Genomic DNA, 22,266 nt, shown 5'->3' with positions numbered 1-22,266 from the left:
CGCAGACTAATGGCAACACCACTGTCAGCTCTGCCAGGAAAGAGAGATGGAGAAGAAAGCAGAAAGGAATAAGTAACTCAAGATGACAGTGTGAATAGGAAAGAAGGAAGTCAGCGTTTTCTTCCAAGAACCCAATGTTCATGTAATAGTTTTGTGCATTGAAAGCAAACTGAAAATTACATACAATTACATTATTCTGACATTCAGCTTGCAAGAAATCAGAATCTTTATTCATTTCTGTGGATTATTTATCAGTCATTAAAGATATTTGACCAGGTTTGAATATGTTTGAACGTCTATTTACACAAAACTTTTTCAAGCTTTGCTTAAAATCAGCAGTCGAGAATCTTTGGTCTCATTGAGAGCTAGGATCTAGAAATAAAAAAATTATTATTAAATGATTGAAAATCCTTTTGCACCATAGCCCTACTGTTGACAGTAGAAAAACTAAAATAAAAACTCAATTTACACCAAAAATTTGGGTTCAATTTTAAGGATGTTATCTTAAAGTTCAATAAAAGTTGACAAGTTAGACTGTCATTCATTGATCTATTATCTATTATTTAAGAATAAGTGCTAGTATTAGATTTCATGAGGATTTATTAGGATGGGAAAGCTTGTACTAAGATTATATTCTTATTTTGTTCACATTTTGCTCTAAAATGAGTAAATGACACATATTAGTTCCACTTTTATTACGGTAATTTAAAAGTTAAAACAGAAAGACGTTCAGTAAAAACATTTTTTTTTTACCACTTTTGAACTTTTTAGGCAGAAAAATCTTGAGTACAGAATTCATTCAAAAGTCCACGTTCCTGTTTTTGATCTAAACCCGCTGTACCTGGTGACAAAGGTCTTTTAAAAATGAAAGAATTTCAGCAAAATTACCCTTTTGAACAGTTTTTTGTCCCTTTAATTAAAATCAACTACAATTAGGTACATAAAAAATATAAACCATTTGCTTAGAACTAGCAAAAATTACTTTATTAGCTTTACTTTATTAGCCTATAATACATTCATTTTGAATCATTCTAACAGATTTCTCTCATTTTCCCTTTTTGAATGTTTGTGTAGAACTTCTTGTTACTAGATTTGGTTACATTTTCACAAGATGTCTTGTAAAAATGACTATTTGCGTGAACAGATGCAACTACTTCTACTACGGTACTTTCCTTACTACTAACTATGGAGTTTCCTACTTCACTACTAGTTCTCCCTGGGTTTACTACTAGTACTTTAAGTTACTTTTGCATTACTTCCTTCTTATGATTAGTGTTCTTTTAGGCTACCTCTTTTCGCAGCAAATAGGATCTTGGACACATCCAACATGGTCAAACTGATTTGATCACAATAAAACAAAATGTCTTTATGCAAACTGGTTACTAACCTAAGGTCAAAGGCTTCGATCCCTGCTGTACCAAAGATTTTTTGATGAGTTGCCATGTTTTACTTTTACTATTTTTTAATACATTAGACTCTGATAACATTTAAAGTGATAATTTTTTTGCGTAATAACTGAGTATACTTGACAGATGTGTAGGGCCTTTTGTAAGCCTTTGTTCAGTAGCTGAAACTCTAAACTCTATAAAAGTTGCTGAATTCTGTACTAAAATGGAATTTTAGTAGTACAGGTAGATTTTGAATGATTATTTCCAAAAAATTAGCAGGAAGGGTTGACTGTTATAAGATAAACTAAGATGGTACTTTGTTTATTCCATCAGAGGGAATTTGTACGTTTACAGCAGCTCTACATAGAGGAACAATTTGCATATTACGTACTAATGTTAGGAGAGTGAGATGTTAAAAAACAGTTAAAAAACTGTCTGCAAGGATACATTAAACTAATCCCCTCTGACTAAAAGGTTTAATGTTAAACACATGGGATTAATATTTTAGGCGTTGGTCTTCAATGACTTTATACATATAAACACTACCTAGTTTTCAGGAAGACATATTTTCATTGGAAGGGCAAGATAGTAGCGTTTATGGTTAAAAATTGATTTCATGTAACATAATGGCATCTTCCCTTCAAATTAAAAACAAGGTTTAGCTGCAACCCACAGGAACTGAATTGTGAAATTACAGTGCATGTCTCCGCTACGCTGAAAACTGCTTTGTTGATTTTGTAACTCTATGCCTATAGATGCAATTCCACTTGCAGCAGCTGTTGGGAGCATGTTTCCCACAGGATGCAGCGCACAGAACTGGACATTTTATGCATCAATGAATGAATAGGAAGGTTTGTTTTACAGAGGGATCTTAACCACATGTTATCTGCCGATGACAGCTTCAGAAACACTCCCAAACTAGAGAGGGGTTTCTGATGTCTGGTGGAATGTTGGATGGATAAGGAGAAAATATTCAATTGAAAAATGTGTTGCTGAGGCTAGACAAGAATCAACTACTTGTCTGTGTATGAATCTTGTGTGTGTGTGGAGGAGCCTGTGTGGTGTTGGCATGATACACGTGTCTGTCTTTAAACAAAACGCCTCGTATACGAATGGAAACTCTGATATAAAAGATCTATAGAGTAAAGCTCACAGAAAAGAGCTTCACACAAATTCAACAGTAGTTCTGAGCTAATAAAACGACAGTCCTTACTCGTGCACACGCCCATTGACTCCAGTTTGTCCATCCTGATGAAGTCTAATGGACATTCACAAGCACCTACCAGACTGTCTGACTTACTTCCAGAGAAATACAAACAAAGACAGACACAGATATATGCAACCTCCTGACTGTCATAAAACCCAGAAATGACCTGCTTAACAACTAAACGTAGCTCTGTGTTTTACGATTTTACAAAATAAGACTTTCTTTTTCTTTCTTTTTTTTTGTCAATATTAGGCAGGGTCATCAGACCAAAGAGGCTGGAAACCTTCCTGGACAGGTTACTAGTCACAACAAATAAGAAGTGCCGGCTGGGTTTTAAAGCAGACTCTTTCTTAGACTGAGGCAGTCATTTATAGAAAGAGAAAGGGACGGGGTGTTAAAATCTACTCCTCACATGATTCCATGGAGATTGTTGCTGCATTCAACACCTCCTTCGTCATTCCTACTTTTCTCTTTTTTTAGCAAAAAGTAGTACACTTGAAGTCTATTTTACTAGGTATCCTTGAGTATAAGCATATTAAGTCTGCTATAGACCATGTAAATGTAGTCTAGGAAGTATACTAACTGAATACTACTTCAAACTACATTAGAACATTTCAGGTTTACAATAACTTATAAAAAAAAACTTTACTTCAAGTACTACCTTTTGCTGAGGGCAGCTAGAGCCTCTGTGGTACAGGACGACATAAAAATACAATTTTACTTGGAGAATAAATGAAAACTTTCAGGATTCACATTATTTGAAATTATGGAATTTGACCCAAAAGACGGACATAGATTAACCTCATCTATGAATCCAGAATGAAATTCACCATCAAAAACTCCATCAAAACCATCAAACAGTTTCGGACTGAAACGCCTCAAATTCCAAGCATATTATCTGCTTACCTTAGCAAAAAGTAGGACACAAAGATACTTGAATAAAATTATAGCAAGTATACAATATACCATGTAGTTTAGGAAGTATAAAGAATACCTCTTCAGATTGAATTGGAACATTTTAATTTTACATTGTATAAATAGTATACTATATAAAGTCAACTTTAAGCATAGCACCTCATTTATGGTATGGACTACGTATACTTGTAGTACATTTACAGAGACTAATTTTTGATAAAGATAACTAAAAACAGGTAAATATAGCCTTAGCAAAAAGTAGTCTATTTAAGTTTATTATAAGTATATTTTAATTATACTAAAAGTGACGCTTGAAATTTACTTTTTATTTACTATCTGTATATTATAAACTTAAAATGTTCCAATTTAGTCCGAAGTAGTATTCAGTTGGTATACTTCCTACAGACTTGCTATACTTATACTCAAGTATGCAGTACTTAATAAAATAAACTTTAAGTGTACCACTTTTTGCTAAGGGCATGTATCTAAAAACATCTTATACTATTTTGCATAACAATGTGTAGATTTCCAAATCAGTTTTTTGCATTTGATAACTAAATAAAACCATAATATCCCAAGTAAAATCTGTACAAGTCCATGTAAAGTGCTCAAACTTGAGCAGTGTCAAAAACGACTTTAAGTTTCTAACACATCAAGAGAAACTTCAAACCCAAAACTTATTTTAATCTTTTTTTCCCTTTTGTGAGTTTCAATATGCAACTGTTTTCATTTTCTTTTTTTTGTCTGAGGCTGGGGCTTTTATCTTTTAAGGTTTTGTTTGTGATAAAACAGAAAAGAGAAACAATAAGGAGATAATTGGAGAAGTGAAACTGAATCTCACTTGACAGGGTTTGTTTATGTGTTTCGCTGTTGTGATTCTGGAACTCGCCTCTCAGCAACGGCAGTGACAAACCAGCGAGATAATATAGGAAAATTATCAATATGCCAAACATAGGGCAAATGCAGCTTCTATGGACATGGAATGGATCAGAAAAGGACATTTGATCAGATGGAAAATGTCATTGAAGTTTATTATTTTCATTCTAATGTGACAGGATAGAAAGATTGAAGATAAAGAGATAAATGGAGGTGAAGGTGTCTTCTTTCCTGTACTGGGTGTGTTGAGCTGATCGGAATGCTACAAGGTGTCTGTATCAGAGCTGCCTGAATGACTTTTCTCCACAGAGCGTGCACACAAACTGACACCAATAAAACACAAAGCACGTCCGAGCTTCAGTCGTTTTAATCTCTTTGTACCAGCAGACATCGTCAGCGCACGCTGGCATTAAAGACACACAGATACATTGACGTGCCAATTTTCAGGTGCGTGTTTTATAGGGATGACGTGCTAAATTTGGTGGGAAACTGCCACCAACAATGCCCCCTTTAACCCCAGCTCCACTTACAAAAAGGTATTCAGGAGGGCCCTCTCTTTCTAAAGCATCCTCTATTATCACCAGTATACCTGCACGCACACACTCAGCTGATACCTTTTTCTTCCCTGAACCAGGAGGGAGAAGAGTGCAGCAGAAAAGGGTGGATGCAGACAAAAGGAAGAAAAAAAAAGATGGAGAGGATCAGGCCGCTTAAACTGAAACACGCACAACAGGTGAAAAGATGGAACTTTTATTGGTTCCCACTGACCCTCAGCTTCCAGCACATATGCAGATCGTGCATGTGTGAAGGTGAAAACGAAGGAGACCACCAAGGAACCCATTTCTAAAGGCAGCAGTAAAAAAATCGGAAACAAAATTGTTCTTGAATTCGGCATTTGGCCCTGCACATGTGCACACATATCACTGGTAGAGTGTCTTCATGAGTGCACGCCTCAGCGTGAGCGTACGGCTGAGGTCTTCCTGCCCTGTAATTGCCGTAATGATATGTCATCCACGAAGGAGAACTTAAAGCAGGGTGGGGTGGAATGCAGTGGACACGTACCAGCACACACACACGTGCTCCAAGTTAAACCCAAAGAAGATCCTCATCGAACCACAGAAAAGCTCACAACACATTTCCCTCCAGATGAAAAGCAGCGAACCACCCCAAAAAGAAAACAGCAACAGCACCGACAAATTTAAGACGCATTTACTGAGACACTTTCAATAATTTTTATCCAATCTCACTTATGAGAGTCAAAGATTTATTAGAAACTACAAAAATTGATCCAGCTTCTGATTGCTCATGGATGTTTCTGTCAGAGATAAGTGGTAAAGGGCGTATACTTCTAAATCCTTTCTCAAGAGGCCCAAAGTGCTTCACTGTCACAATCCCATTCACAAAATCACACACTCTGCTGCCTAACACTAGCGCCAATCTGTAACCACCAATGTGGAGTTCAATTTCTTGCCCAAAGAAAATTTAACACATTATGGGTACCAAACCTGCAGTCCTCTGATCAGAGGTTGACCGCTCTATCCCTGAATAAATTACCAACCACGATTGCGTTGGCAGAATGTTTTCATGCATTTCGACACTGACAGGTAAACCTGGCAGAGAGCAGCTGCTTTATTCTATTTATTAGTAACAAATCTCTGCTTCTAGGGCTGACAGCAAACATCCAAAACATCCAGCATTTCTGATAAGAACATACAAGAACATAACAGTTAGGTGCTGATTTCTGCCTCAGAAACCAAAAGTGTTGGAACATCAGAAGATTGATTTCATTTTTGTCATTTTAATTGATTTCTTCATTGTTGCGAGTATAGAGAACAGTCACCAAAGCAGAAAGACTGAAAGGGTCCTAAACCTTTGCAGTTTGCTGTCATTAAATTGTGCTAAAAGGGATGAAACACTAAGGTGGCATGAAGTCTCTGGTGTCATAATGCAATAGGTTTACTTTTCTGCTTAAAATTTGAGTTCGGCGAGGTGATTTAATCTCCAGGTTGGCCTTGGTTTTGTAGATTCATTAGGAAAAAACTGGTTTGCTTCCATTTGACCACACATCAAAACACCTGACATCATGTTAAGCAGTGATTGACAGGCTTATAGCTTAAGACATGCAGTGCTGCACGCTCACTTATCAGATTGCAGAGCATTGTTGCTTTACCTGGAACAGGCTTTGATGTTTCCACGAACTTCAGTTGGATACCAGTTGCTCTAACATCAATGCATAGTTACGTCTAGATTCTTCAAGTATGTCATGATCTTCTTCCCTAAATAAAACAGTCCCCTCTTCAGTCTTCCCATCACCTTTCTTCCATTTTTCCTGTTTCCTTGAAATGCCAAGCATTCTGTAGATCAGACAAGTCCGGACGAAGCCAGCTAAACGACAGCCTCAGCATTTTTCTCCCCCTCAGACACTCACACAAAATGAGTACCCTGAGTAAAGCCTTTCTCCTGTGTCATCCTCCCATCCGTCCATCTGCTAACCCATCCAGTCCTCTCATCAGGAAGGATTTTTAGAAGCAGGGACTGAAAATAGATGACCTAGTAACTTCAAAGTCAGGACTTGTTTGTTTGTTTTTTTTAAAAAGACTCCCTTTAAGTCTTCTCAAGCAAATGTGAAGCTAAAATTTAGAAAAATGTAACTGAATCTGTCTGTTTTTGTATACAAAAGCATGTATGTGTGAGCTTTTCCAAGGTACTCAGTTAATAGCTCAGCGACAGAGTCCAGGATTCAACTCCTGCCATCTACTTCCGGGAAACACCACGCCTTCGTTGCATTCCTGTGCCCTGTCAAAACACAGATCCACTCTCCAAGTGGCCAATGGGAAGCCACGAGCTTCCCGTTTCTGAGACATCGGGCAGAAAGAAGTAAAAAGTTGATCCCAAAGAGGCAGCGAGAAACAGCCGTCAGATAAGTACGCACGCGTTTAACAACAACAAACTGACGCACAATTAGGGTCAAACAAGAAAGGTGATGAGATAATGGAGGGGGGAAAGAATGGATTTGAAGAAGTTCCGAAAGAAATATCGGTTTTCTTGGAGAACAAAAACAGGGAGGAAATGGGATTTTGCACTCAAATCAGGAACAGTGGATGGGTTCTTCCAGGATGGACAGAGAAAGGTTAATTGGTTTAGGGAGGAAGATCACCTGCATTAAGCACAAAGCAGAAAAGAAGTGGACCAAATAGGAGAGCTTAAAAAAAAATCTGGCAGACACAGCTCTGTGGTTAGGGGAGAAACAAAATCATTTGAAGTAATCAAATCAATCCCATCACATCTGTCAGTCAACTGAGCGATCTTTTATAGCAGAGAAGGTCTGGGGAGGAGAGAAATAAAAGTTGACCAAAACTGGGGATAAGGGGGATATATGACAGGAGAAATGTGTGGAATCCTAATTATGTTATTGCTGCAGAGCAAACATTAGTCCTGCTCATCAGACTGCAGACAGTAGGTAGTGTGTGTGCGAGAGAGAAAGAGGCGAAGAGGAGGAGAAAATTGAATGAGTCTGGCAAATTAAGAGTGAAGCAAAGAGTTTAGGACACGCTCTTCACTTTTCGAGAGTGCTTTCAAGACGCTTTACGTAGCACGAGGAGCTCTGGGAGCACAGCGCTGCTACCTCCAGGAGATGCTGACGCTAACCCTCCCTCCTGCAGCTCCACAACTCTGAGTGTTTGTGTGTGTGTGTGTGTGTGTGTGTGTGTGTGTGTGTGTGTGGTTGGGCTGGGGGCCAGTAGGCAGTAAACCCACAGCAGAGGCCCTAACAGTCCAACGCTTGCCACGTAGCAGCACCACAACTCAGCAACAACGATGCAAACCGGGGGGAAAAAAAAGATGGAGTAGGAATTAATAAAAGAGAATGAGTGTGCTTTATTAGGATTGGGTTTGTGCAAACAGTCAAACAAACTGACTTTGCGATACTGAATATCTTTAGAGAAACAAGTGTTCCCAGTGTTCGTGTCTGCCAGGAAAGAAAGGCTGCTTTCTGACAGAATCTTTTCTCAAATCTAGTTCAAGAAATTGATCATTTTATGCACAAATAATGACAAAAAAAGACACGGTGGAGTACAAATCTGTAACATCTATATTACTGCATTTATCTTTTACCTCAATAACATGCTGTGTACCGCCTGTGTGTGCGCATTAACACAGAGGAAGTGGCTATTTTCCCACAATCACATGAACATGACTCATTCATTGCAGTGCTTCCAGATTTTTCTTCTCTTTTTGTCCTTCCCCCCTCCTGCTTGTATCTCTTCGCCTCGTTCGGACCCCCCTCCCCTTTCTCGTCTTGGCCCAGTGCAGTTCAAGTTTTCTCCGCTGAGCACAGAGCCCAAGGAGGATTCACAGCAATCCCCCTCCTAACACCTTTGGATCTTACGGCTCAGTCTGGCCACACGCAGGAAGGCCGGCTTTAAAGGTCAGCAGGAGAGAAAGCTGACTTGGGCTGAGCGCTGTTCACTTGTCAGACTGCATGCACACACAAAGCCAGGGAGTCGCTTTATATCGTTAACATCCTTTCAACATGACCCACACTACCTACTGTCATTTATCTTAACATCAAATGACCCACTTATTTCTACAGTTTGGATTTAGTCTGAGATAGTCCATTTTTTCAGGACAAGTAAATGGAAAATGGCATTTACTTCTCCATTCAGCCACTGATGGCGACTCCACTGCCAAACACTATGAACCCCAAGCTATATGGGTTTCAGTGTCTTCCCCGAGGACGCTGACACATGGGCAAGCAAGGCGGGAACCAAACCTGCGATCTTCCAATCAGAGGTCGGCCACTCTGTCTCTGCCCTACTGTGAAGGTGGTTATGTCATTTACTGTCCTTGGGTTTTTTTTATTCTTTGATCAATGAAAAGTAGATTTGCTTTCATAGTGCAGTGAAAAGCTCCAGAGCTTATTTGGAAGTGAAGTAACATCTACGTTCCCAGTGTTTGTCTGCTTGATTGACAGCTTTTACTCTTGCCGGTCAACGTGGACTAGGGAACAAACCAAATGTGCATATGTGACTGTGCTCCAAGAAGTGAATCAAAAACAGGAAAGGACATAGACCTTTACACAAATCAAACAAGTGCTTCTTGGGCAGCTATCGAGTTTTGCAGACATTAACAAATATGAGAGTTGGAATAAAAAGCAAGCAATTCTCAGAGCAGAATGTGCTCAAAGTCAGAGCTCTAAAAGGAAAGTCTTTGACATTCCTCCCCCGATTGAATGAGTTTGTCCTGGTCTGAAAGAGTTTGTCATGTTTCTTTAGCCAAGTTTCTGCAGGTGACCCCTCAAAACCCCATTTATCCTCCTCAAACTGACCACCTGAAGATGAACCCTACATAGTCAATCTGTACAGCTTTATGATCGTGCTCTTTAAGCATTCTTCTGCTTTGCAAGACAGCTTTGTTGGAACTAAAAAGAAGAGAAGGTCATGCAAGAAAACAACAGCAGCATATCAGTCAAAACTAAAAGCTCAACGATGTACAAGCAATCAATTCATAAAAAAACAACTCAAGGACAAAGAGAAAGTACAAATGCAGACCACTTTTAGACGGAACGCTGTGCAACCAAATGGTTTGTTGCCTTTAAAGAAAAACGTATTTCATCCCTATATATAATAATTCTATACGACTAAAAAAAATGTCTGAAAATTGCGAATGAAAATAGCTCACTGATAAATGTGCATCTTTCTATAGATTACTAAAGAAAAATCTTTTTTAAAACTTTGCAGTTTTGCAGACTTGCAAGAGACAAAGAAATGAACTTTAATGAATGAAAACTGATTTTATGAAAACAAAACTTTAAAGGAAATAAATAACCACAAGGTGGTACACTCTTCAGAGATGTTGTTTATCAATTTTCCATCTGATTAACACCAACGCCAGCCTGTTTAACATGTAAGGTAACAAAAAGTCGGTCAATAAATCACATTTCTGTCATCTGGGCCGACAGTTCGATGAAATTAGCAGGTTTGAAACTACAATTTGACTAAACTGAACTGAAAAAAACCAGCAGACTCGGTTTAGCTAGAGTCAGTTCGGGACATGTTGTCACTTCAGTGACATAGCTACCTATCATCTCCATGGCGATTTGAAGGAATACAAACATTCACGTTGTTTCTTTTCAAACAGGTCCACTGCATGGGACACCATGACAATAAACAATCGTTTTTACACTTTTCCCCATCAATACTGTGTCCTTTATTACTCTGAAATGCTTCAGGCAATGCAGCCCCTGAGCATAAATGTGATGCTTTGCCTGCCAAGGTTGGCTCTTTCAAGTGGCTGCTCAGACAAAGCAGCGTGTGTTGTGTATGACTTTCGCGGTTGCATGCTTTCACAAGAAAAAAAAAACATCGGCCAATGAACATTAGTTACACTTTCATTCCGAAGCAGCACAGCTTTTCCCATAATCCCTCATCTTCTGTAGTTGTTCGACTCCCAACTTCCAGCTTTAACCTGTCTCTGCCCCCCCCCCCATCACCTAACCCAGACATGCACACAATTGGCACTACTTCCCAAACAACCCTTTAGCCTTCAAAAGAGAGCGGCCCATTCAAAAGGTTTAGGCGGAGTGGGAGGAGAGCACAGGAGAAGGCCCCGTTCCCGCTAAATTGTCCCACATGGCTGAGCGCGCTTACATTAAAGCAGACACTTCCTTCTCACTGCGCGCACTGAGACACACAAGCACAACACAAGCACGCTGTGATCCAAAATAAACCGTGAAACCATGAAAACTATACGTCCAATACAACCTTTATGGGCAAAAAAAACAACCAAAGTCACCACCTGGACATGAATGATCCAAGTCCTGGAGCAGGTATATATTTGTGTGTTAAACATTAAAAAATGACATCTTTTTAACATAAAAATACAGACACTTCTATGAGAGAAGCTCGCTTTGTATGGAACACGATTCTGAAAACGTTAATACTCTGGAGTAATGTGGAAGAATGACAACTCAGGTTGTTGCTTGAATGCTCAACACAATAACTGTAAGTCAATGGAATGTGGTCATGGCCAGTTTTCAGCACTGAAGTGGAGATGCATTTTTATTTGCTTTTTTGTTAATTTGGGAAGGAAAAACAGATGATGTACTTTTAGCTGCAGGTGGTCCTCGGCTGTCGCCCGGTAGAACACTCAAACAGGCGTCTTTAAAGACTCACTCTAAAGAAAATAGCTTTTTTTGTTTTTGCCATGTTGTTGTGGCATTTTTCTGATGATGGACGACTTGTTTTAAGAAAATTGAGCTTACATTTGTATTTCTGAGTATTTCCTTATTCAAATCGTTGCAAAACAGGAGCAGACGTAAAAAATGCAGTTTCAAAAAAGATCATATTTGTGACAGAAAATATGCAGACGTCTAGACCCTTGGTTTTCCTCATCTGAGCTAGCATTTGGCTCTAAACTGTACGGCTGGATAGCTTCCAAGTTTGCTCACCATTTTTGTGCCTCTGGTGATGTTAGATTGGGGTTGTGGGGCACTGTAAGCTAGCAGCAAAGCGCGTTAAGAGATGGGTGATGGAAAGTGGGGCCGGACTTGCTCTTTTTGCCAACAGTTCCGCCCACAACTGAGAGGTGAATTTCTAATGAATTACTGCAAAAACTATGTCCTAGAAATCGACAGTTTTATTAAATTTTGGCTAAAAGTAGCATCAAAAGGCCACTGAACGCATTGAAAATAGATTAAAGATCATTATTGGGGATCTTTTATAAGGAAATGACATCACCTGTCAAAAAAAACTTAACATTCTCCAATATTGGACAATTTTTTTTAATAAAAGAACATAAAAATGTACCCACAATACATAAATATGAATTCCTAACACATGGAATAGTAACCAATTTGGGTTGTTTGACAAGCCACAGTGGTTACAGGTTGTACTGACCTGGCTCCTGTTTTTGTTTTAGAAGGACCTTCAGTCTAAAAAAAAATCAAAGCGGCTGCTCTTTTGGTTCAGGATGACTAAAGCTTTACAGTAGTGATTTTCTGACCAGTAAAATATCCCTGGAGCCCTTTTTTTTAATTTTCACATTAAGCATATTTTTAAAGCCACTAGCAGAAAAGACCACAGTAAAATAGCAAAACTCAGTTTGATTTGAGAAAATATTACCAATGCTGCAAATAATGTTTTCACTATCATTTTGAATAATGTATAATAATTCAAAAAACATTTGTATTTCACTCTTTAATCACGTTGTATTTATATCTCATGTGCACTATCATATTAACAGTGTCTGCTAAGTTGGAAAGTGCTCTGCCTGGAAGCATATCAAATCAACCAATCCTAGTCATGCAGGCAAGCAATTAACTTCAAACACTCGCAAAACGTTGATTTGTATCAGCTTTAGCCCCCTTCAAAAAAACAGGATTGGGCTGCGAGTTCCTGTGATCCTATACTAAGTTAATGAGATAATTTGCAACAGTTTAGGCATGCTGAAGAAATGCACTCATTCAATCTAAATGACATGCGGGGATTAACAAAATCCAAATGTGGGACTGCAAAACACATATACTCTGTGTTGTGGAGGTATGTTGGTCCACTTAGGCTGTCATTAATCAAATCTTTTTATATATAATATGCAAGCAGCAGTTTGTATATTTGGTTATAGCCAGAGGCAAATGTCCTACATACAGTATTTTACAGGAAACCTACATTTTGTGGCTCCACTTTAAATATGGAAAACGGAGAGGCTACTTTTTGCTTCTTGAAATGACTTTTTATGTTTCAGTGAACCGACTCACATATTTTGGCGGCGGCTCTCAACTACCAGCGGCTGGTAAAAAAAAAAAAAAAAGGGGGGGGGGGGTGGAGTCCGGACAATGGGCCCACATTTGCTGCCAATGGACGTGCCGCCGCCAGGGCCTGTGCACAGCATGCCTCTGCCACTAGCGCTGCGCTCCATCAGGGCTGGATGCCATGAGTTCTAATTAAGACCGCTATGCAGAGTCAAGAAGTGAATACCACCACCACCCGCCCCCCTCTTTTTTCTCACACAGCGCAGACAGTGTTTTTTTTTTGTTTTTTTTTTACTCAGATGGAGGAAAACCACAAAAAATAAACTCAAAGTTGAGCTGTTTTTGAGCCACCTTAGAAGTCTGACCGTTTGGTGGACATTGGAGTAGAAGTTCAATATTCATATAAAGCATCCAGTTAATGAACAGATCGTTCCTGCATTCAGAGCTTCCCCAGGAAAGACCGATATGTTTGCAAACAATAAAAGTTAAGAGAAAACAGACATCGGCCATTCATCCTTCGGAGGGGAATTTAGCTGGAACCGGAGAGACGCTACTGGGAATAGCAAGCCAATGGAAAGTGCACATACAATCACTTGCTACCTAGCATCAAACGCACACAAACACACTTATAACACCCCTCCCCACAGCACAGGGTCAGAAGGTCACATTCCTCCTCCTCAATTGGCCTCAGGATTTCACACACTTGCTCATGGGTGTGTGTGTGTGTGAGTTTAGGATATTTCAGTGATTTGTGGGGGGTCTGTCTTCAGGGCAGGGAGGGGAGAAGTGGAGGAAAATAGGGGCCTCGAGGCCACGTCTACAGAAAGCATAGGTGGGGGGGGGGAAGTCAAGTATCTTTTTTTTATTATTTGAAAAGCAAACAAATCAAAGTTTGACTGACAGCTCATCTCAGCGGAGCAGAAGAGTGCTGCTAAACAGAGAAACAGCAGGTACATATGACTCAGACAGGTGGGGGCAAACGGCGACACGAGAGGAGGGAGGGGTCACGTGGAGTCTGCAGGCCATGAATGGGAAGAAGAGGGGGAGGGGGGAGAGGAAACGCAACGAAGAGTTATGTGGGCATGAATGAAGGAGCAGCACTTCCTCTTTGTGCTGTGTCCACACCGGGCTCGGTAACGCTCGTTCAAGACTTCAATTTAAAAAGTCTATAAAAACGGGCGAATGTGTGAGTTTCAGACTTCCGTCTCTCACGCTCACTCGTCACTACGCAAGTTTTTACGTCCGTTTTCCAGGCTCTACATACAAAATGTGCAAACAAGTTGAAGATTTGGTATTGACAAATGAGTAGCCACTTTTTTAATACAAAGAAGTACCAATTCTTTGAAAATTCATCATGAAGGATAAAACTAATAATTGCAGTTTGTGCTTAGGCTGGAGTTCTATGACACCAAGTCTTTTATATTTCGGAATAGAGATGTGAAGGAAAAAGCCTGGAGCCAGATTCACCAGATTTGCAGCACTTCCAACATTTTGCACCAAGCCAACTGTGAGTTCATGCGTTTGTATCGGGTGGCGACAGTCTAGTGTGAACGCTGTGAGCTAAAAGTGAGTTCATGAATGCCCCGTTCTTGAACGTGCATGACATGCTCAGTGTGAACGTAGCACCAGATGCACTGCTTTCTGATCATGTGACAGTAATGCACACATCCCGCGTGTTTTACAAACAAATAAAGAAGCTTGTGGAAAGACGATGTGACCAACCTGGTAATCAGACGCACACTCCAGGTGCCCACATTCAAGCATAAAAACAACCATTTACAACAGGCGGAACTTTCCATGGACCTGCCAGCAAGCTCCACCAACACGCCTGGCATGCTAATACAAGCACGTAAAGCCAGCCCCGTGCATCTTTAATGTTTTGTGCGCGTGTCGGCTCAGCACTGTGTGTGCGTGTGTGTGTGCAGGTGCGCCCTCAGCCACCTCACGGCGCACACGCACAGGGCAGCTCTTCTACAGCCATTTCCATGAGCGATAGCCCTGTTCTGAGGAACAAGGGGAGCAAGACGACCAGGAAACAGCATCAAAACCATCTTGGTTTTTCTGCTTGAAGTGTGTCACAAACCTGACAATCTCAAATGTCCAAATATGTTCTTTGTTTGTAAAAATACCTCCTCTCCATTCTTTTTTTCTCTTCCTTTTAGCACTGGAAGTCACATGTTGAATCATCTGCTGGACATCCCGTGTAGTCCAGCATACATAAACAAGGCAAATATAGAACTCAAACTGAAAGTTCAGACTTTTTGTTGCACAACGTAGTTTCTCCAAAGAAAAACAGATTTGATTTTTGTTTTCTTTTATTATAAAATATCTGACTTGGATCTAAGAAACAGAAGACTTGATTTAAAATTACTGGACTTTTGCAGGTTCATTCTTTTTTAAGTCAAAAGAATGAACCTGCAAAAGTCCAGTAATTTGCTTGTGCAGCTTTTGACCAAAATGAAACGTTAAAATGAAAAATGTGGATTCTTATACAAGTAAAATTGAAGTTTTTCTACTGTTTTATCTGATCTAAAAGGCACATTTAATAAGCACTTCTCAGAATTTGTGTATCTGGAGAAAAAGATGTTGTCAAAACTACACTGCAAAAACTGAATCTTAAAGTAAAATCGACCCTGTGTTCAAGAAAAATGTCTCATTTTCTGACTTACAAGAAAAATAAACGCACTAAGAAAATTTTCAGTCGCAAAATAATCTTACTTTAAAAAAACACGTCTTAGTGACATTTTTCTTACCCCATTGGCAGATTCTTTTGCTCATTTAATCTCTTAAGATGTGGCGTCCACATGTGTGAACATCACCTTTGAGTCATATGACCACAGTCGTTCATTATGCTTAACTGCGGCCCTGTGACTACAAAATAAAGGCGTAAGAAACAAGAGCTCAAGTCTTAAGAGGTTAAAGAAAATGTTTTAAGACTTTTTGACTCATTTCTCTGTGGCCTGTTTTTGCAGTGTAAATAGAATGAATGGGATTGAATATTTGCAGAAAATACATAAACCTTTCACAAAATTCTGTTTCTATTTCTAAAGAAAGCTATGAGGCCTTAAGTGGAATTCCCACTTACGTTTATAATTGTTTTAAGCTTTATTTTGTCAATATTAGACTTTTTCATGTCTAAAGAAGTGAAGAGGGAAGGATAGATGAAGTTTCTTTTTTTCCTTCCAAATCAGCTTTTTACAAGGAGGACATCAGAGGCATCGGAGAGCAGTAGCCAAGCAGGGAGTGAGAGACGATGGCAGTGGGGGGGGTGCTGGGGGGCAACAGACCAGGAGGGTAAACATTGCATCTCTATGCCAAGTAAACATGGGTGGCTGGGATCCTTCAACAAAAAGCCACCGTTTATATAGAGGAGAGAAAAGGGAGCAGGAGACGGTAAAAGAGAAGGGAGGAGATGAAGGGAAAAGCTGGGAAATGGAAAGTGAAAGCATCATGCAGCTGCTGTCAAATGATTCCCCAGCAAGGGACATTGTCTTTTCTTCTCCCTCTGTCTCACATCAGCTCTTTTTATCATTTGTTTTGCATGGAGCAAAGCTAACTGGGATTTTTTTTTTTTTTCTTATGACAAACTATTGGTGTCCTTTTCAAAACGCAGCCTAAAAAACTTCTCTCTTCTTTCAGTCTCAACACCTTTCAGGAAAACGAGGCGGATCAAACCTTTCACCCCACAGCCGAGGACGGCTTGATCAGACTCACCTTAAGACTTCTGCTTAAACACAAGGAAGCAGGAAGCGGTTCACGTGCCAAACCAAACAGCGACGAAGGCAACAATCTGTCTGAGAAACAAGCACCTGTTGCATCCAGTAACAAAGCTGCAGTCACGCAGGTCCACCAGCAATCACTGAAACTTCTGGGATGGAGAATTTCCAAAATGCATTCGTGATAAGGAGCAAGGGGAGAGTTATGCATAAAAATGCATTCAATTTTTATAAAAAAAAAGGTTATATAAGGGGTGTAAGCTTATTTTTGTAGCAATTCAAAACGGTAATGAAATAAAGAGCTTCAAAAGAAAGAATTCTGTAATACAGTTGGAATAAAATACACAGGAGGATACAGTGTAAGTTTTTGCAAGTGCAGAAACCTGCTTTCAGCCCATTCTTCACAACAAAAAAACTGCAAAGCCATTGTAACCAGATCCCAGCAGAAAGACTGTTTATTGAGGGTTTTTCCTCTTGTTCTTCGCTGCTTCTTTCACATGAATGCACACACTTTTCAGGACCGCATTGTTTCGTCTGCGTAACACTATCGCTTCTCTCCCTGATACACAAGCGCTGCTCAGTAATGCTACCCATCAGATAATATGCTTTAGGTTATCGGTCCCACACAGAAGAGCCTACATACAATGGCAAGTATCATCCTGTCCATTCGCTGACCCCATTTCAACCAGGCACACCTGAAGGTCTTATTAGGCCGGCACCAAGCCGCAAGCTGGTGCGGGTAAAGAGTTTCCAAGCTCTCCATCAAAACGGACTTTCAGCAAAAGTTTCTACAAACAGATTTGGTGTCTAGAAAAAGAAAAACAGTCAAATGAAAAGGGCTGAAAAGTAGCTCAATAAAATGTTAATTAACCTGATTCAATCAGCTAGAAACCTTGACTCAACAAAAAAAAAAAATGGTGGTTCTGTCCTGTTTCCCATATCTGTGGGTTTGATTCAATTAGAAAGACAAAAAAAAAACATTTCTTAGTGTTGCATCAGTTTGAACACAAAACCTACTTTGCTTGTGATGTCATACATCCTTAGCTCTCCACAAACTGAACTAAAGAGAACAAAAAGTTTTCCAAAAAAAAAGTTTCACAGAACATTTGTGCTTTAAAAAGGAGAATTTTCATCCAAGTCTGAATGGCTTTTGATGCAAGCTCAACAAAGCGGAGCTCTCACATCTCTGCAAACAACTGTGTTTACATTGTTTAAAGTGTAAATGATGAGACTTGCAGGGAAAATTGAATTCAGATGGAAGCTTCATTCAAGTCTAAACGCTGTTTTACTGCATAAATTTAGAGCTGCACCTTCATTACGACTAATTTAATCCCCTTTAAGAGGATATTTCACCTATTTGAGGGGAAGGGGTGCCCCTCCCTTGGATCTGTGTTGAAACATTGTGAAGAAGAAGCAGAAAAATCCTGGGGCTGGGGGTCAAATCTGACTTAGACCCACAAATCTCTGCAGGAACTTCTCTGCAGACACAACTGCAAGCTTTTCCTAAGTGAACTCTCATCCTAGAGTTCCTGCCTCTACTCCTGAGGCACAGACATCCAATGGGGGGGGGGGGGGGGGGGGGGCTCCATCTGGAAGCAAAATAAATTGCTCATCCATGCACCGCAGGCAGAATTCCTCTGCTCTGCAAACCTAAACACACCTTTTCAGCTGGAAGCCACCCCAACTTCATCCCCAACCCCACCAACAAAATTATCAGATATTTCCAAAGGAGTAAAAAAAAAAGCAGAACTACAAAGCCCTTACCAGAGGAATGCCACCTGACGTCATATATTTGGGGTCGGATTTCTCCTTCACCCCCACATGGAAAAGTCAAGAGTGCGTGTTAAGTTTTAAATGTCTTTCCACCCGGATTTTATTGTTCTCCAAAATGCGCCCAGTGGATCCAAGCGGGGCGCAAAAAACCAAAACGAATCCTCACTCCCCGTCTGCGGATGCTGGCAGCCCCGTTAGAAAATGACCCCCAAAATCCTAAGCATTTGAGGTTTTTTCCACGATGATGTAACAGACTTTTTTTACGGGCTGCAAGAGGTGGATGTGGGCGACGTGGAGGTCAGATAATCGATCGCGCGGAACAGGAGGCCAATGTTTGGTTTCCACGTCTGCATCAGAGAAGCTGAGAGAGGGATTTGTCTTCCCTGCACAAACAGACACGTAGTCGTTTCTGAGAGAGAGACAGAGAGAGGGAGGGAGACAGACTGGCTGGAAGGAATGCCAGGATATGCTGGAGTTGGGAATTTTTTTCCTCTCCAAAGCTTTTTTTTACTGCGTTCTGCAACCGCACGCAGCCAGAAAGCTATCTCACTCCATTCCCCCCACTTCTTAACAGTTATCAAACGCAACACAGCTCGTACCGTTTCGTTTCATGGACTTCGTCGTAACTCCCTCTGTCAATTCTGATTGCCTCAGCATCTTCTGTTCCAAATTAATTTCCCAGCCTAAAGAAAGCGCTCATTTCCTAGTTTTGCGCACACGTTCCACTTTAAACGCAGCGCAACTGGAGGTACAGAAATAAGCCCAAAACTTTCCTCAGAATACGCACCCACTCCATACGAAGTCCAAAAACGCATTCTTTAGTGAAAGCGGAGAAATCGGGACCTCAAAGACGGAGCAGCCTGAGCCGCGCCGCGTTCGCCACAGAGATAGAACCAGCGCGGCAATCCCCGCCGTTCCGCTTTTCCTGCTCGATTTGGCGCAAAACGGCGAAATTGGCCGAAAAAGTTCGTCTCCAACCTCCCCCTCCGCAGCAGTCTCACTGATTTTCCGTTTTCCTAGTGGCCCAGACTGCCGGCGTCAGCGCTCAGCTCTCCAAACTCGCTCACAGACAGACACGCACTTCTAAACTTTGTTCCAAACATCGACTCCTTCAGCTTCGATCCATTCCCTGCTGCTTCCTCCTGAGACAAAAAATAAGTGCGTAAAAACTCACCTCGCTGTAATAAAATAATCTTCAGACAGACGGGGCTGCGCGTTTTCTTTTCCTTTCTTAAGCGTTTCTTTCCTCTTTTTTTTATTCCCAGGCTCTGGTACTGCCTGTCTGCTGGCGCGGCGGACGCGTTCTGGGAGACTCCGCCATGTCAATCAAAATGCGACGCACATGGAGTTCAGATCCCGCCCCGTACCGTAAGACTTAGGCCAGTGCGCAGCCGCAAAGTTTGGATGAGGCTCAGTTCCATTTGCGTAAATGGTGACGTTACAAATGATAAATATTTTCTGTTTTGTTTTTGTTTGTTTTGGTTTTTTTTTTACAAAAAATTCAAAGAACTTTCTTGTTTTGTATGAAAAATATTGACTTTTTTAAACAAAAACTGCATAAAGGAGTATGAGATTTCTTAAGATTCACGCTTCTTAATGCAGAACCTTTCTACAAATAAAGCTAAGATAGAAAACTTGCATAATTTAAGTTGATTATATTTTGTTTTTAAAAGCAAAAATAAACACAAAACGAACTTATTGTATGCGTTTATGTGTGTGTGGAGGGGGGGACTACTTTGACTTCCGGTTTGAAGCAGAATTCACCTTAGTGCTTAATGGATTTCTATTAAAGTTATTATTTTATTATATTTGCTCCAAAAGGGGAGGGTCTTTTCATTGATAAATGATTTTAGACTTTAATTTTTTTTTCATTTAAGATTGACAAACGGCTTCAAATCCTCAAATTTAAATAACTTTTCTGAGCATGTTCCATCAAGTAACATATTCGTGTTTTCCTCTTCTATTGACTATTTTTTTTTACTAAAGTTAGGGTTTATCTTTTTTGACCAAGACAGCAGAAACTGAAGAGAAAAAACTAACAAATTGGCTTGTAAAAAGTCAAAAAGTAAACCAATTAGTAACATTAAACAACTACTTTATTAAAGATACAGCTCCTTACAAAAGTAACCCTGAACCAAAAAGACGACTGAACAAAAAAATAACTGAGGAGCAAAGCAATTTAGAAGTTAGACAATTAGACAACAGCAATTTGTCTAGCATAAGCTGTCCCATGTTGAATTCAGTTTTATTTATAAAGCCCAATATTAAAACACGGTCGTCTCAGCGGGTTTCACATGTCTGATCCCTACTTTTGATCATTTTGACCCCCATCAAATGTTTAAAAAGATTAAACTCCCAGGAAAAACAAAGGCGCTCTTTGGACACACTTACCCCTCAGCACAAAACTCTTTCACACAGTTTCTACATTGAGTCAGAAAATACGGCATTGTTTAATGTTATCATGCAATATTTCCAAACTGCATGAACAAAAATCCTAAAAAAAAAAAATCCAAAAATCACTATCTGTGCACAAGATTGAGAGGTTATCCTTTCTGTTATTTTTAAGCAAGCAGATGCTGCCAGATACACCCGTTGCCCCGAGTAGATTCCTCTCTGCTGGCAAACGTTCACACATTCCTGCATCCAAGAAAACATCCACTGTTGAAATTCAAACTGCAGCTCCAAAGCGCCAAAAATGTTAACCAAATAGAATTTTGTGGATCGGTAAACGGATAGACCTGGAGTAAAAAAAAGAGAATGTTACAACACAAACGTGTCAGAATCCTTTCTGTGTGTTGTGGTAGATAAAGAAACCTAAATAAAGCATTTTAGGATGTGTTTTTCAAAAGTAAATGGAAAGTAACCTTATGTGCTTCAATGTATAAAGACTATTGTAAATGATCCCATTTTGTAGCCTTAGCTCCTCAGAATTAGTTCTGTTTGTTCTTCTTCTTAAAAGAACCATTTTCTGCCATGTCTCAAGTGATGCTGCACACTTTGCTGTACACTGAATGAGAAAATGTTTTTAATCAAGGTTATTTAAGAACCAATGTTCTTAAATAAAGGTTCAACAATGATATTTAGTCGTATTTTTCTATAAGCTTTGTGAAACAATCAGCTAAAAAGAGTGCAAACATATTTTAAAATCCCACTGATCATCTCTTGATCTATTGTAAAAGCGTTCCGAGTGGTCTTCAAATTATGATTATGTTAGCCAAAATCCCAAAACCTGTGTCATTTTCTAGAACATAGTTTCTGCAGAGCAGCAGTAGTTCATTAGAAAATCACCTCTGAGTTGTGGGCCGGACTATTGGCATGGAGCAAACCCGCCTCTTTGTTTCTGAGAGCTCTCCGTTTACAAGCTCTCTCGTTAGCTCACAGACCCTCACACCCCCAGCCTAACATTACCGATTCAACAAAAATGGCGCGTAATATTGGAGCAGTTTTGAGCCAGATGCCAATTCAGATGAGGAAAAGGAAGACGAACGTGGATCTAGTCATCTACAAGTGGATGCATCAGAATGGAGCAGAGCAGGGAGCTTGTGGCCCACCCGGTATATTTTTGACGTCAAAATTTATTATTTGAGATTATTTCATCTTTTCCTGATTTACAACAATTTGAGTAAAGAAATGATCAGAAAGGAG

At 40.0% G+C, this 22,266-nt stretch overlaps 1 protein-coding gene across 3 annotated transcripts in view; it reads right to left on the bottom strand.

Annotated features, from left to right (window-relative positions):
- fndc3ba (fibronectin type III domain containing 3Ba) overlaps positions 1 to 19,970 on the bottom strand; it is a 100,496-nt gene extending 80,526 nt beyond the window's left edge. Inside the window, exon 1 of one of the 3 annotated variants that reach the window (XM_004082165.5) lies at positions 19,796 to 19,970. The gene's annotated coding sequence lies outside the window, so the exon portion shown is untranslated. Of the gene's footprint in view, positions 1 to 18,612; positions 19,714 to 19,795 lie in introns of those variants that run through there. The other 2 variants (XM_011490172.3, XM_020713392.3) reach the window with 2 other exon arrangements.
- Between the last annotated feature and the right edge of the window lie 2,296 nt (positions 19,971 to 22,266).

The sequence above is a fragment of the Oryzias latipes genome, chromosome 22 (assembly GCF_053564925.1).
Source record: "Oryzias latipes strain Hd-rR chromosome 22, Olatipes_Hd-rR_3.1".
In the NCBI taxonomy this organism is placed as follows: Eukaryota; Metazoa; Chordata; class Actinopteri; order Beloniformes; family Adrianichthyidae; genus Oryzias; species Oryzias latipes.
Note: the sequence above shows the minus strand (reverse complement) of the source record. Positions and strands in the feature narration are given on the sequence as shown.